General features: G+C 42.8%; 1 protein-coding gene across 1 annotated transcript in view; it reads right to left on the bottom strand.

Annotated features, from left to right (window-relative positions):
- DCLRE1C (DNA cross-link repair 1C) overlaps nucleotides 1-16,295 on the bottom strand; it is a 344,756-nt gene that overhangs the window by 115,848 nt on the left and 212,613 nt on the right. The gene's annotated exons all lie outside the window — the stretch shown is intronic.

Genomic DNA, 16,295 nt, shown 5'->3' with positions numbered 1-16,295 from the left:
ACTGGCACCCAGGGCTATGGTGCATTCTTTACTAACAGTAAATGACCTCAAGGTGGGAGTGTTGGTTATGTTTTGCTTTATCAAGCTGAACATTTCTTCTTCCTTCCATTCATATGTTTGATCATTGTGAAGGAGGCACCCTAGGGGTTCCATGACTGTGCTGACATTTTTGGTGAACCTTGAATAACATTTGCATAAGCCATGAAAGTGTATAAATTGTTCCTTCCAACTTGGGTGTGGTGCGTAGTTGATTGCATTGACCAAGGAATCATTGAGAACAATTCCTTCAGCTGATAATTTGTGGCCACAATATTCCACTTGTTTCTTGAACAAATTGCATTTGTAGGGTGAGAGAGTCAACTCCTGGACTTCCAGTTTTGAGCAGACCATATGTAAAATCTCAATAAGTAACTGAACATTGGGAAAGACAAGAATATAATTTTGGAATCACCTGATATGTCCCTGACAATGTGATATACTGTAGTGTCCTCTGGAAGACAGAAGAGGCGGCTGCCAGGTCAAAGGTTATCCACTTATACTGGAAATGAGCAAAAACATGATAACACACCTGACGTAAATCCAGAGTGGAGAACACAGTAGCTTCATTAAGAATGGACATAAACTTTGGCAGGGGTTGTCTCTCTATAACAATGTTTGAATTCAGAGCTCTGCAGACAAACAGAAGCTACTGTTGCTCTTCTTAGACAATACAATTGGCTATACCCAGAGGATTCAGCCTCCTCGGTTATCCTTTGAGAAAAGAGATCTTACAATAGATTCTGCAAGACTTTTCTTGTTAATAAAATAGAGCTACCCATTTACCCCCTTCCCCAGGAAACTGGCTAAAGACTTAGAGTAACCAAACAAGAAGCTCCTGAAGGAATAACCCACACTGAATTTTTTGAACTTTTTAAATCAGTTTATGTGGTAGGTATCAAATGGATCCAACCTCTAATAAGCTTGCAATAACTCCTGTAAACGGATCAGTATAATAAGGTTTATTCTAAGTAGAATATAAACAATATATTTATACAATAAAGACAATGATTGAATACAATATACACACATATATATATATGAACCTTCACTGAATGATTGCTAAGGGTTGTAAATTCACAACCATCAACTAATAATCACAGGATATTAATCACAATTCAGTTAATAGTAATCATTGGTAACGGGTAAATCCACCCACCCAATACGTCTCTTAAACCATAATTCCTTTTGAGATGAATGTCTTTTAGAATGATGGTTCCTTAAATACAGGTCAGACTGGATGTGTTGTTTTTTTTTTTTCTTTCAGGCAGAGGTATGCTCCTTAATTTCTACCTCACTGGTACATATCAGTTCCTTAATTTGATATGCTGCATGAAACGTGTCAGTTTTCCCAGTTTATCACTGAATGTTTTTGGGAACTCTCAGATGAGAGTGGCAGCCATTTTATCCTCCTGAATAGCCAACACTGGATCTGAGGCATTAGGGTTTAGGACATTTCGAAAACGCCTATGGTCCTTCCAACTTAGCACACACACATCCCTATGTGTGGCATAAATGGTATATATTTGTGTTTCTTTCCTTGAACGCTGCACTGGCACAAAAATATTAATTAAAGTAAATGGTTCTCCCATCAAAGGTCACAGCATGAACGTCAAGTTTCATCGGAGTGCCAACTAGAGGTGCACATTTTGACCTTAATATCTCCCCCGGAACTTTGGCATAAGGTGATCCAGAATCCACCATAACTTCCAAATCACTGTTTAATACAAGCAAAGTGCATTCTTGGAGGTTATCTATGGTTCTCTCATGCATAGTTTCCACCTCCTTGACCACTAAAACCATTCCTTGGAATTATTTTTGCTCAGGCTCTTTTGCTTTCTGTTTGTCATGGTTTGTCAAGATCTCAGCAACATTGGGTCTTTGCGAACAACAGCCTACCTTGCGCACACTGCTGAAATGTCCAATGCGCTTGAAGACAATACAATCATTGCCCAGGGCTGGACACTTTTTGTATGAATCAATGTGTGTAAATCTGCCGCATTGAAACACAATTTTGTTGGAGTCTTCTTCAGTTTGTCTTTCTCTAATTTACAATGTTTATTAACAATACTGCACATGTCACCAGGTTTATTGTTGGACTTGTCATCATTAACCGTGCTGACCAGGGAAACTGATTGTTCAATGGATTTTGTATATTTACCAACTTCCTCAAGAGTGGGATCTCCCATGACCCACCACTTTTCCTGAATTCGCCTGCTGTTGGTATTGACCACTAACTGGTCACAAATCATTTAATTTGTTGACTCCCCCAAAGTTACATGTCATACATGAACCTTACAACACTGTTATAAATTCATCAACTAATTCTCCTTCCCTCTGGCTTGCAGTATAAACATGATAACTTTCAATCATAAGCATTATTATGGGCTTGAATCTTCTTTCCACTCTCATCAATGTCTACTCAAAGTCTCCACATTCACCTTGACCCTGAGACGCCTCAACTTTGTGCAGGATGCGAAAAATGTCCGGGCCCTCTAAACATGATGCCTTTTCTGAGCCCAGCTTTCATTCTGTTGGAATCAAAGGCCAACAGATATGTCAGATATATCTGGAATTTCTATTCTCATCATTTCCAAGAGATAGGTGGATCCCCTTTACTCTGTAAGAATTTCTGAGGTGGTGCAAACTGTATGTTGTTCATCAAAAAGGAAACGTTGATCTCAGAAATGCCTTAAGAAAAGTAGCATTAAAATCAAGGTCAGATATGAGTAGTAGTGAGAGAATGAGGTCACTGAAACGACAGAGGCACTCAAAACTATGTGGGAATGAGCAAATGCCAAAATATGACTTGTAGAAATTACGAATTTTGAAAAAGAGGAGGTGTATCCAGGGGAGGAAAACATAGAAGGGAAACCCCCCTGACTGCAAACTCTGTCTGATGCAAGTCGCCCCCCCCTCCCAAGGGAATGGCATCAACTAGCCAGGGCAAACTGAAAGCTGTCAGATGGTGTCAGGTGTCAGCTGGGGCATGAAGAGTTCCGCGAGAGTCAACATTTATGGTTAAACCACTATGCTCTGTCTAGTAAGAAGTAGGCAGGTATAGCAGGAGCCTCAAAGAGATGTGTTGAGCATCAGGAGCGCAGTGAATGTGACAGAGGATTCAGCTCACAAGATGTGACTCACTAGGGTGCTGTGTCTAGATGGAGAGCCCACGTCAACGCTTTATGAGGCCCGCAGAAGACAACAGGAAAGCCCCAACTGACATGAGAGAAGCTCTCAAAAGGATGGCAGCACTGTTTCAGGCTTAGTAGGGGGCGTACCAGTCAAGAAGACACAGGTGCATCCTGTTTCTGGTTGCAAAATCGAGGATGTAGCAGTACAGGAATCTAGTTGTCAGGTAAAATTCGTTTATTAGTCAGAAATAAACTCACAGAAGAGCACATCCAAAATAACGGCAATGGAGCATGCAAACTGTCAATCATTCTATGGAATGCACCATAAAACCACAAAACAAGGTGGGATGGGTGGAGGTAAAGACAAGGGATAAAGGGATCAATAAATGCATAAAAATGGATGATGAACATTTCAGTAAATATAACAGTAGTCATCTTAGAATGTTTTCAAACCATTCAAAGATAGTCATCTGCCAACACTGTAAGCTTGGCTACACAACTGAAGGGGTATAACAGGAGAAGCATCAGCAGGTAACAAAGTGTGATGGAGACAAAACAGTTCCTAATGCACTGGAGAGCATAACAGACAATGGTTACGTGGGCGTCAAATTTCAGCACTTTCCATTTCAAATGAAATAGTAAGCGCTTGAAGTACTGTGGTAAGTACATGCTGCAGTTGGACTCGCATTGAAGTAACATCAACACCCTCCTAACAAGAAGTGACTGCGGGTGGACTGACAGTCTTAAGAACTAGGACTGAATGATTAAAGTGAACTAAAGAACACTGTGTCATTATCACTCTGATGAGATAATTATGACTACGAGAGCACACAAGGACACTTGGATATTGACATATTCTGAGCTTTGCTGCTAAGGGGTTTTATGTATAAATATTCTGACCACATAAAATAAGGAAAATATTACCTACTCAGTCTGTATCTGTTTGCAGCATGTAGTGCTGCATATTTACATGCTTAGCATAATCCGGCCATCTAGATTTGGGCTCGGAAGTGTGCAAGTTGTTTTTCTTCAAAGAAAGTCTTTGGAGTCATGAGGAAGAGTGACTCCTCCTTTTGCTTGTAATGTGCATGGGCAACAACTCTATTGTAAGATTATTTTCCCACAAGCCAGGTGAGGATGGAGTGGAAGCATAGTGTAGTATAGAAAGCCATTCATTGTAATGAATATGTGATAACTTATAAAGGTAACTGCAATACACACATGTCCTGGGAGGAGGGCGAGCCCATGTGAATCTTCAGCACCAAATGCCACGAACAGATACTTACTGGGTAAGTAACGTTTTTTGTTCAAGACATGTGTGGCTGCAGATACACATGGGTAGCATAGACTGAAAAGCAATCCTTCTCAATAAGTGGTGGCTAACCTGTGGAGGTTACAGTGGTTTCAAATAGTGAGCATAAAACAGCGTGACCAACATTAGCTTGCTGACGGCCAGCACATCTACACAGCAATGTTTGGTAAATGTATGTGGTGTAGAACACGTAGCTGCCTTAATATATAGGTATATTTCCTAGCAAGGCCACCGAAGATCCTTTTTGAGAGGAATGAGCTCTAGGAGGGATAAGTAAAGTACTTTTAGCTTTAGCATAACCTGGATGAATGCACTTAACAATCCAACATGCAATGCCTTCTTTTCAAATGCCCTTTCCTTTGTGTGGTTTTCAAAAGGCAACAAACAATTGTGTTTTTCTAAATGACTTGGTTCTATCAGTATAATGCATAAGGGCTCATTTTACATCTAAAGTATGTAGAGACCTTTCTGCAACTGATTCAGGGTGGGGAAAAATAATGGCAATTCAATATGCTGATTAAAGTGGACCTGAGATATCACCTTTTGATATCAAAATTGGGGTTGTTACAAAGAACCACCCTATCTCTTGACAGTTGAGAGAAGTGTTCTTTTAAGGTTAATGTCTGAAGCTCACTGACATGTCTCAGTGAAGTGATAGCAAGTAGAAATGATACTTTCCAGGACAGAAACTGGAGGGGGCAGGAGTGGAGGGCCCATTAATCCAGTTAGTGCAGTATTAGGATTCCAAGTAAGGGCAAGCGGCACTGTAGGAGGAATACATTTTTTAAGTTTTTCTAATAAGTCTTAAATCACAGGAATCCTGACTAGAGAAGTGTTGTCTGTTTTGTAGATAAGCAGCCACACCACTAGGTGTAGCCTTATGGATGTAAAAGCTAGACCAGTAGCATGTAAATAGAATAGATAATAATGTCCTGAACATTAGGATGCAAAGGGTCCACTTGTTTGGAATGACAGTAGTGGACCAATCTTTTCCACTTTGCAGCATACCAAGCATGAGTAGCTGGTCTATGTGCTTCTTTAAGAATGTCCATACAGGGATGTTATAGGTTAAAATAACCAAACTTTAAAATTTCAGGAGCCAGAACGTGAGGTTGAGGGATTTGGGTCTGATTTCTCTATGATTCTGCGTGAGAAGGTCCTGCTTGTATGGCGGGACTTCATGGGGAGCTACTGAGAGTTCTAGCATTGTGGCGAACCATGGTTGCCATGCCCATGTGGGAGCTAGTAGGATGAGGCTAAGAGATGTCTGCAAAAGTTTGCGGACCAGAAATGGATGTAGTGGGAGAGTTGGAAAGCATAAGCAAATATCTCTGACCAACTCATCCATAGTGCGTTGCCCTTGGACTGTGGGAATCTAGACAAGTTTGAGCATTCTGAGTTTTCTGCTGTGGCGTAAAGCTCTATTTCTGGGTGACCCCAATGCTGGAAGTATGGGAGGAGAAATTGAGGGTTGTGCTCCCATTCATGGTTTTACCGACACCTCCTGCTGAATAGATTTGCAAAGTTGTTGTCCGCTCCTGGCAGGTATTCCGCAGCAGGTGAATGTTTTATCTGACAGCCCATCTCCAAATGGTCTGGGCTAGGTGAGAGGGCTGAGGGGAGGTGGTGACCCCATGCTTTTGGAGATAGTACATGGCAGTCATGTTGTCTGGTTTGATCAGGACTACCCTAGCGATCAGGCAAGAAAGGAAGGCTTTTAGTGCTAGAAGAACAGCTAGCAACTCCAGGTGACTGATAGGGAGATGTTTCTGGCTGAGCGTCCAGCGTCCCTGGACAGTGAGACCTTGTGAATGCACTCCCCAGCCTATAAGGGAGGCAACCGCTGTTATAGTTCTCTGTGGAAATGGGTCCAAGAAAGGCTGTCCTTTTAGGAGATTGTTGGTGTTTCACCATTGCAGAGAGTGGCAAATTTGACTGCCGACCAACACTAGATCCTCAAATCGACCCTCCGCCTGAGACCATTAGGCACACTAAGCACTTTTGCAATGGACGCAAGTTCAATCTGGCATAAAGAACTATGGCTATACATGAAGCCATCATCACGAGGAGACTCATGACTGCCCTCAAAGTTATTTGCTGATGAGGATCAAACAGGGGAACAGCCCTGAGTATTAAGGCACGACACTTACTCTTGTCATGCCTAGGGTACACATCCATTATGCAACAGCACTAATGACCACACAGAAGTGGTTATAAACACTGGTGCACCACACCAAATGAAGACAGACCCCACAGATACTAAACAGGTAATTGAGAAATTCAGCCTAAACTGATATGATGAAGATGACAGATACTTTGGCGCATGTAGTGGGATAAGCACAACACTGGGTGTGGGTTTGGGTTATATATTAAGGCATGTTGATGGCCCTCAGGATTCACCACTGGCACACCAGTAGCATGGTGGTGGCAGTGCACATGATGTTGATCCAACCCACCATAGTTTCAATCAGAAACTCTAACTGGAGTACTGACATTTTCCAAATTCACAACTGAAGTTGTAGACTGTGGTTTGGACCAGCTCAGCACAAAGGAAGGTTTCCTTCACCTGAGTTATGTTGATACCACGTATGAATCTCCAGAACATCCCTTCTTTTCAACTAGTCTGAAAGTAAGGGCCAGTCTATCCATTTTAAGGTTGCTAAAAGACAGCAAAGTCCTGCGAAAAAACAATGACTACACTCCATAGGGTTGAAACATTTATATAATTTCAGGGGTGCCTGTTGTGAAGCTACATCTAACTTCAATTCAAATACTGTGTTTTTAACCAGTAACATCTACATCATGTTGACACTCTGACTTTGCTGTACATGTGTAGATATTCACATATTAAGCATTTTATGTCACACTGTGCAGTCTGATGTTAAAATAATACAATCAGATGAAGTATCAACAGTGGCCTTGCCATGCAATTGTTTTACTATAACGCCGAAGTACAAGTGATATTTCTAGGTGTGTGGATCAGTGTGCAAGTTGACACCAATGAACCATTGTCTGTGTTCTACTTACCGACCAAGGATTCATACTTGGTATATGGGTCCATCCTGTATGTTTATACTGGAATACATAACAGCCACAGTAGGATACAGCAAAATTAAAGTCTTCTCTAACATTAACCCAGAGAAAAAGTGTTTAAAAAGGACTGCAGATAACACAGTCAAAACGTGTTGTTTTGGGAAGGGGCACAGGACGTGACTGCACTACCCAGCTAAACTGAGGACTACTTGGTAGGACAGGGAATACTTGAATTGAGTTTTGAAACACTGAAAGGGGCTTCTTGCCAAGGTCCTGAGAGGGCTGCAGTTTCAGGTTTGTGTGCTTTTTATTACTTATTATTCACAACATGCAGTTGAAAAATGGGCTTCCTGCTTCATTTACAGGTAAATGTGTGACAATAGGATCTTTACAACTAAATGGCTAACGACTGATTGTATATGGACACATTCACAAAAGTGTAGTACTGTTGGAAAATCACTGTTTAGTAGGATCTAGTTTCAATCTTTTTACATATCAGAATCTTTCTAACATCAACAGTTAAATTCTCCTCCGAAACACCACATAATAAATTTTGTTGTTTTTAAACACTTTTGTATCGGCACATATCAATCCAAACAATACCCTAACAAGAAACATGTAAAGTTCTCATATCTCACAGTATGACCACAAGCTTCATATCAAGCAGATTCCAGGTAATAACTATTGCACAGGTTATACAGTCCAATCTTCCCATGCACCATTTTTCACAATGTGTCTTTTGCGAAGGGTTTATGCCTTTGCAATATTTAATTCCATTCATCTCCCTGTAGTGTAATTTCCAGCTTTTGTTTCACATTGTTTTTGGAATGGGTACTGCATACTTTCCTTTGTCTTCATCAATATTTAAAAAATTGTAGCGATGGTTTGAGTCAGGGAAGTGTAGGTTTTAATCAGTGTGTCAAATGGTGTCAGTAATCTAGACCCAGACTCCCTTATTCTGGGATGAATAAGCCAGTGTCTCTAGTGCAGATACCAAGATCTTTCTTCCTCTGAAAGACCATACTCTTACTTTAGTTGCGGAAAAGTCTTAATTTAACGTTTGTAAAAAAAGAAATACCCCACCATAATGCAAACCTTTTCTTTCTAGTATGCATAGTATCTGTTACTCCTTCCTAAAGGAAATCTGTATTATTTAAAAGGAATATAGTAGGTGCTGGATATGAGGTAAAGTTTCCTTTTGACCCCAGGATGTCCCAAACCTTCATCATGACTTTAGTTACAAGGGAAATATAAAGACTAAGTCCTCTCTATTTCTTGGCTAGTCACAAAACCTTCCATAGGAAACGGGTTCCTATTGTGTGATCCACATAACACCTTTCTTTTTGTGCTTCTGTGTGCAACCATTCCAGTAAGTGCCCTAAATGGTCCGCCTGATAATATTTAAGTAAATGCGGTACGTCCAAGGCCTCCTTCAATAGATGCTACAGTTCCCTGCTTCCAGTTCATCCTTGCTCTTTTGCCATGCCATATATAGTTCAAGCATACATTTTGTATTGTCTTAATATCACCTTTCTACGGTGCAAGAAGGAGAGCGTGAATAAAATATAGAATTTTTGGGAGGATTATTATTTGCAAAACTACTCCTTGACCCAGCCACAATATATGCTGTAATCGCCAATTCGATAGTTACCCCTTCCTGTGTGAGGGTAACCAGCTTCACACCCATAGAAAGTTAATTCAGACACAGTTTTAGCTATAGTTATTCTTAAACATTCTAGATCTCTTTTGCCCATTTTAAACGGTATTTCCGATTGCATAGTCTGCATACATGTAGGTGCATTAAAGTTTAATAATTTTAGTTTTTTTAAGGCTGATTTTAATTGTTAATGTCAGAGTACCGTACTATAATTAAAGTAAATCACTTTAATCTAATTCACAAAAAAATTAAAATAAAAAAACAAATCAAACTGCATTGGCTGGCTAGGGTAACAATATAGTTAAATTATGAGATTCCTAATTAAAATGAATTGGTGTACACTTAAACATTTTAAAATGACTTGCATGAATTAAATATATACTTTTAAAGCTAAGACTGTGTTAGGATGAGACTCAGAAGGTAAAATGAATTTGAAAAGCAATGTCTATCTGGTTGATAGTTTATCTAACAGCAAATTCCTCACCTTTAGAATATTCCCCAGATGCCAGACTGAATCCGTAAGAATTCATAGCAGTGCTGCAGCACTCCGCTAGGTGGCACTGTGCAGCTCTATGCTGACTTTTTTTTTCTGCCCTGGAAGTGATGGAGAGGACCCACTTAAAAGTACCACTCCTGAGTGCCAATGTCAGTTTCTTGCTTGACTCTTTCTGTGGTCTCGAACACAGAGTGGAAAACATTCAGAGTTACCAGTGTGCATCTCTTTAAAATGGGATCTTTTTAGATGGCATAAGGAGACCACTCCACCAAACAGGCAGGTGGGAGGGCTCACAGGAATCTGCGGTTGGACAGCATATTCACTAGAAAGTGTGTTACAGAAGGTAAGCAACTTGTTCTTCTGACGGATACTTTTTACTGAAGACTCCTTATCTTTAGAATAGATACTAACAAGTACCTTTCAAAGGTGGAGTGGAGTGAGACGAAACAATCTTTCAGGACGGAATGGGCATAAAATCCTTCTTGCAGACCTGGCTGTCAAGGCAATAGTGCTTCATGGAAGTGTGCACCGACGCCCAAGTCACAGCCTGGCATATGTCAAGGACAGGCACTCCTAGTGGCAACACAGTGGAAGCAGACTTACCCATAGTGTAAAAGCCTCTCAACCCTTCCAGAGGCTCATTTTTGGCCAAAATGTAGCAGATCCTAATGCAGAGGGCCATCCACAACGACAGAGTCCTTTTCTTCACTGCCATTCTTTGCTACGCCACAGATAGCAGTGGACTTTGGTACTATCAATGTGAAAACTAATATCTCCTTAGGGTCTAACTGATAGAATCTCTCCTCTTTCGAGGGGTGAAACGAGGCAAGGAACGTTGAAAGGGTGATGGATTGCCCAACATAGAAAAGGAGTCAAGTTTTACGGGAAGAAGGTCATCCGGTCCTCAGCACTAGTTTGTCTAGAAAAAAATGTGGTGTAGGACAGTGTACCAATAGAGCCTAGAGCTTACTCATACGATGAGCTGAGTTTATCACAACAAGAAAGATATTCTTCAATGTCAACAGACACAGCGAGCAGCTGCATATCGGCATTAAGGGAGTACACATGAGAAATTTCAGAACCAAATTTTGGTACCACTGTGGCATCTGAAATGGTTTGGTAGGGCATAAGAGTGTTAAACCTTTAAAATTCTGCATAACAATAGACATTTTAAACAAGGACTGTTGGTCCCATAAATGCAGAAAGACCGAAAAAGACAGTTAACAATCTTTAATCATCTCCACCACAAGGCCCGGCTTAGCCAAAGACAAAACAAATAACAAACTGTTGGAAATGGCCCTCTCTACAGGTCACATCAAAACATTTTGCCTTCCTTGTCCTACTTCCTACTGGATTTTAGCTTGTTGGCATTAGGACTCTGTGCACTTTACCACTGCTAACCAGTGCAAAAGTGCTTGTCCCCATTCCCCTAAACATGGTTTAATTGGCATATACCGGATTAGCATATTTAATTTACATGTAAGTCCCTTGTAGAGTGGCATACCATATACCCAGGACCTTTAAATTAAATGCTATCAGTGGGTCTGCAGCACCTCTTGTGCCACCCACTTAAGTAGCACCTTAAAACATGTCCCAGGCCTGCCACTGCAGCCGGAAGGCAGTGTGTTCCATTGCCAAGTCGACTTGGCACTTAAAACCCTTTGCTAAGCCTTAAACTCCCCTTTTATTACATGCATCACCCCTAAGGCCCTAAGGTAGGACCTGGTGGTCCTACCTTAGGGCCTTAGGGGTGACACAGGGGGTAGGGTGCTGTCTAATTAAAAGGTAGACCATGTACTTTTTAGTTTTACATGTCCTAGTAGTGAAAAACTCCTAAATTCACTACTAAGAAGCCTAATCCTCCCTTAGGGTAACATTAGGCACTCCTTATTAAAACCAATAAGTTGTAATTTCTAAACCAGAGGTGGTAGATATGTCATGTTTGGTATACATGACTTTGTCATCTTTAATGGTAAAGTCAGATTTACCATTACAAGTTTGAAAATACCACTTTTAGAAAGTTGGCATTTTCCTACCCTTGGCCCTCTGTGCCCGCAGCCTGCCTTAGGTCACATGACTAGGTGTAACTGACAGTTCAGACTTTTGAATTCACCCCAGACAGTCACAGTGCCTCAATGGGCCATTAACTTACTTGATGGGGGGGGTGGGGTGGGGTTGTGTGTCGGAGCTAAGCACAGCCCTTCTTGCAACTCAATATGCTGGGCTCTGCCACCACACAATAGGTTTACCAACCCTGTATTGTCAGTGTAGCCAGCTAGGAGGTAAGAAATTCCTGGAACTTCAGAGAACCTTTCTGGAAATGTCTCCCAACTTCTAGGAGCAGGGGGACCAAGGTATGAAAATAGGGCTCTCAGACCTGCTCCCCAGATCACTACTGGACCTGCGGAAGGACTATCAGAGGATTGCCTGCTGCTGTCACCTACTGTGCATTCTACCAGACTGCTGCTGTACCTAGAAGGCATGCTTTGCTATCTGGAGTATGCCTTGGCCTGTCAGAGGCCAGCCATGCTGTTGAGCCCTGCGTTTTCACCTGCATCCAGGACTTCCAGAAGGGACTTTAAGGGCCAGTTTGCTGGCCCCCTGTTCAAAGCCACAGGGACATAACAGGTTCCCACCATCTTGAACCCACATCTGGATCCAGTCTGAGTGAGTCTCAAACCCGAGGGGGTCTTCCTACACTCCTGGACACTTGGTTGTGGTGCTAAAGGTGCCCAGGTGGCCATTTGTCCACAACTGAGGACTTGCTATTTCAAACCTTAAAATTAAATAATTCATAACCCTAGTTCTACTAATTGGGTTTTGATGGTTTTGGCATCAATTTATTAAAATGTACTCTATTTTTCTAAATTGGTTTGGGATTTTATTGTGTTTTCACTGTGCTGCTGTTTGTGTGCTGCATAAATACTTAACACATTGCATTTAAGTTTAGCCTGACTGCTATTTGTGCTAAGTTATCCAGGGCTAAGCACAGGTCAAGTTAGTGACTTTTTGTGGTTCACTCTGCAAGTGAATGTGCCAGTTACTTGACCAGGGCTCACACCACAGTCAACCAACAACCCAATTTAAAAAAAAAAAACTATTCCACAGCTTGGCTTGCAGAGGGTCTTCCCACACCAGACCACAAATTTGTCACAGGGCTCAACGTTAAAAGACCATGTGGAAGGGTGCCTGGCAGCCAGGATGACATCCACAACCTTGAATGGCAACTTAAACGCCATCAACTGCCACCACTCAATCTCTGTGCCTGAAGGTGCTAATTACAGAAGTTTGAGTAGAGAACACTGCCCACTTTTGAGAAAGAAGATCTTCCTGAAGAGGTAGCCTGATGGGAGAGGCACATGGTCAGAAGTTCTGGGTACCTTATTCTCCTGGCCTTGTCAGGGGCCACTAGGATGACTTGAGCCCAAGTGCTCCTGATCTTCATCTGGACTCATGGCAGGAATGCATACATGAGTTCCATGTCCCCACCAATCGAAATGCATCTCCTAAGGAATACCTTAGTGTAAACTCCAAAGCACAAATATTTGGGCACTGTATGCTCTCCGCAGTGGTGAAATAATCTAGCCAGAGTTCTCAACATTATCAAGAGATGCCCAATTACACCCCGCGGTGTAGCAGCTTTTTGTGATCTGCCCATGGGCTGATCTCGTCCACTCTGATATTCAATGATCCCGCCAGGAGGTTCCACAATCAGGGAGATGCCCAGATGTTCCAACCACCTCCACAGGTGCAGAGTCTTCAGGCACAGGACCCAGTACCACACTTAGCTCTGCTTTTCGCAGTGGCACTTGGCGATGGTGTTTTATGTGAGAACCTATAGCAGACTCTCCTTGATGAGCAGTCGGAAGGCCTACAATTACAGGCATACGGCCCCCAACTCCAACAGATTGATTTGAAGGTGATCATCTAACAGAGACCAGGGTCTTTTGATCTTCACCTCTCCCAGATGACCTCCACCATGAAGCAGTGACACATCCATCACCAACATCAGCTCTAGGTGGTGAAAGGAGAAGGGTCTGCCACTAGTCAGGTTGTGCTTGAGCATTCATCACTACTGATCCTTTGTAGTCTCCTCTGAAAATGGATTACATCCAATTGGTTTCCTTGGTGCTGGGCCAACTAAGACTTTAGATCCCTTAGCAGAGCCTTTATATGCCACCTAGCAAAGTGGCCAAGCAGGATGATATAGGCCAAGAAACTTTGGAGCTGCTCTCACTAAGATCCAGGCCTGAGGCTGAAACATCGGGATCATAGCTGGAATGATCTGGACTCTTTGAGATGGAGGAAAGGCCTTGAACCTCTCTGTGTCCAAGACAGCTCCTATAAAAGGAGGTCTCTGTGAAGGAGTTGCCTGTTACTTCCACTCACTAAACACAAACCCCATTGATGTATGTAGAACATCTGTCCTGTGGAGGCAGTCTTCGACTGACAGTGGTGAGGCTGCTTTTAACAGCCAATTGTCAATGTAAGCAAAAATTGGTATCCCCAACCTTTGAAGATGGGTGGCGATGTGATCACAATCATCAACACTTGAAGTGTGCTGGTAAGGCCAAAGGGGACCACCGCAAACTGAAAAAGCTTTTGCCCAACCCTGAACTGGAGGTATTTTCTATGGGACCGCAAGACAGCCACAAGAAAGTATGCATTCTGCAGGACCAAGAGCATCATCTAGTCGCCCAGAAGCAGGGCAAGACAGACCCTGGGCCAGTGTGAGCATTTTGAATTTGTCCTTCCAAAGGAATACATTCAGAGGGCAAAGGTCTTAAATAGGAAAATGGCCAAAATCCTTCTTCGTCACAAGGAAAATAACATGAGTTACATCCTGTCTCTAATTCAGAGTCAGGCACAAAGTCAATAGCCCCTCTGGACAGTAGCGATCTTACTTCCAGTGCTGAAACGAACAGGTACTCCTCTGAAAATCATCCTGATGTAGGAAGAAGCTGTGGTGGGTTGGAAAGAAACAGAAGGGCATAACCAAGCTGGACGATCTGGAGGACCCATATGTCACATGTGGTGGATTGCTACATCTGGGAGACAATGTTGGATCCTAACTCCCACAGGGTAGTTGGGCACCGTTAAGGACAAACTAAACCGGCTTGGAGGCTGATGCCGCAGGGGAGGTGACTGGGAAGATAGGAGTCCATGGTGATGTGAGCGCTGCTTGCCTGACCCAGGCCACAAAAGCACTGGGATGACTACAGAAGGGGTGGTGGGACCTATCACTGCATATATGCAAATCTTTGAAGTACCCTCAGAAGGGCCAAAACTGATGAAGAAACTGTCTGACTAAGGTCAAAAGGCCCAAAGACCATGCAGTGGCCTGGCTTTCCTTGAAGCATTCCAGGTCAGAAATAACTTTCTTGCCAAATAGACTGGCTCCATCAAAAGGCATACCATAAAGATGACTGCACATCTCCCAAAAAAAAAAAAAAATGTGGATCGCATCCACGCAAGGCGATGGAGCTTCACACTAGTGCCAACTGCTCACCCCAAACAATCAGTAGTATTTAGACCAGCATGAACTACATATATGGCAGCATCCTTAACATCTTGAATCATTTGAGCAAAGGACACCATCACTCTTCCAGGACTGCTGGTAAGATCTCACTGACCAAGTTCCACAGGGTGTGCGCATAAGAAGCTAGTAGGCAAACAGCATTTGCCAAACTCAGGTTTCAGCTAGCCAAAGAGAACATGGATTTCCCAAATGACCTTGTTAGTGGATGCTTGGTCCACCATATGGAAACTTGGACCACAATGTTCACTGGAGTAGGATGCTGCATAGGAAAATCTGGGTTGCCAGGCGCCGGTCTGTGGCACCTGGGCATCTGTCTGTTCATCAGTGGGCTAGAGCAAAGCTTAGACCAAATACCAGAAGAGTCTCTCTTATGGCTTGGTTCAATGGGAGTAAGGGCCCAGAGGGAGCAGGTCCAGGTCACAGAACTACACCAAGGACATTGACTTAACTTCAACAAAAGGTAGTTGTAGGTCCAGGACAACAGCAGCAACACATCTGATTACTACAGCAAAGGAAGCACTCTCTTCCGTTGCCAGTCCCAGGGAAATAAATCTTGTATCAGGGGAAGTGGCAATACCACTGGCATTCTGTAAATTCATGTATAACTATCATGATCATAACCTGGGGGTACACCATCCCGTCATCACTGTGTCATCTCAGTGTGGTGGTAAGTTCTGGTCACTATCTGAACCAAAAAGCTGTTTGAGCCCCTGGGAGCTGCTCTGTATTAATGGGTGTATGTTGTCTTAATAAGGCTATATGGGAACCAGGTGTGCCAGAGTGGAGTCAAAGCGTGACATCGGTCGGCGTCAAGATGAATTTCGCTCAGGTCAGACACCAGAGTCAGCAGCAGACTCCCCTCTGGAGCAGGCGATGTTGGCATTGAGGAAACAGGGACCAGCGCAGGTCTTGGAGCCAGAATGGAAGTTGGCACCAGAGATGGTGCAGAGGCCTCTGCGTATTCATGGGGACCAAAGGCGCACCAGAGGGAGCCAGAAGAGAATCAAATACATACAGCATGGCTTCCTTAAAGGACTTGACCTGCTGTGAGGTCACAGGTGGCCCGGGAAACTAGAGGTGCACTAGAC

The sequence above is a fragment of the Pleurodeles waltl genome, chromosome 4_1 (assembly GCF_031143425.1).
Source record: "Pleurodeles waltl isolate 20211129_DDA chromosome 4_1, aPleWal1.hap1.20221129, whole genome shotgun sequence".
NCBI lineage: Eukaryota > Metazoa > Chordata > Amphibia > Caudata > Salamandridae > Pleurodeles > Pleurodeles waltl.
The sequence above is the reverse complement of the archived record's forward strand: the minus strand, read 5'-3'. Positions and strand labels throughout refer to the sequence as shown.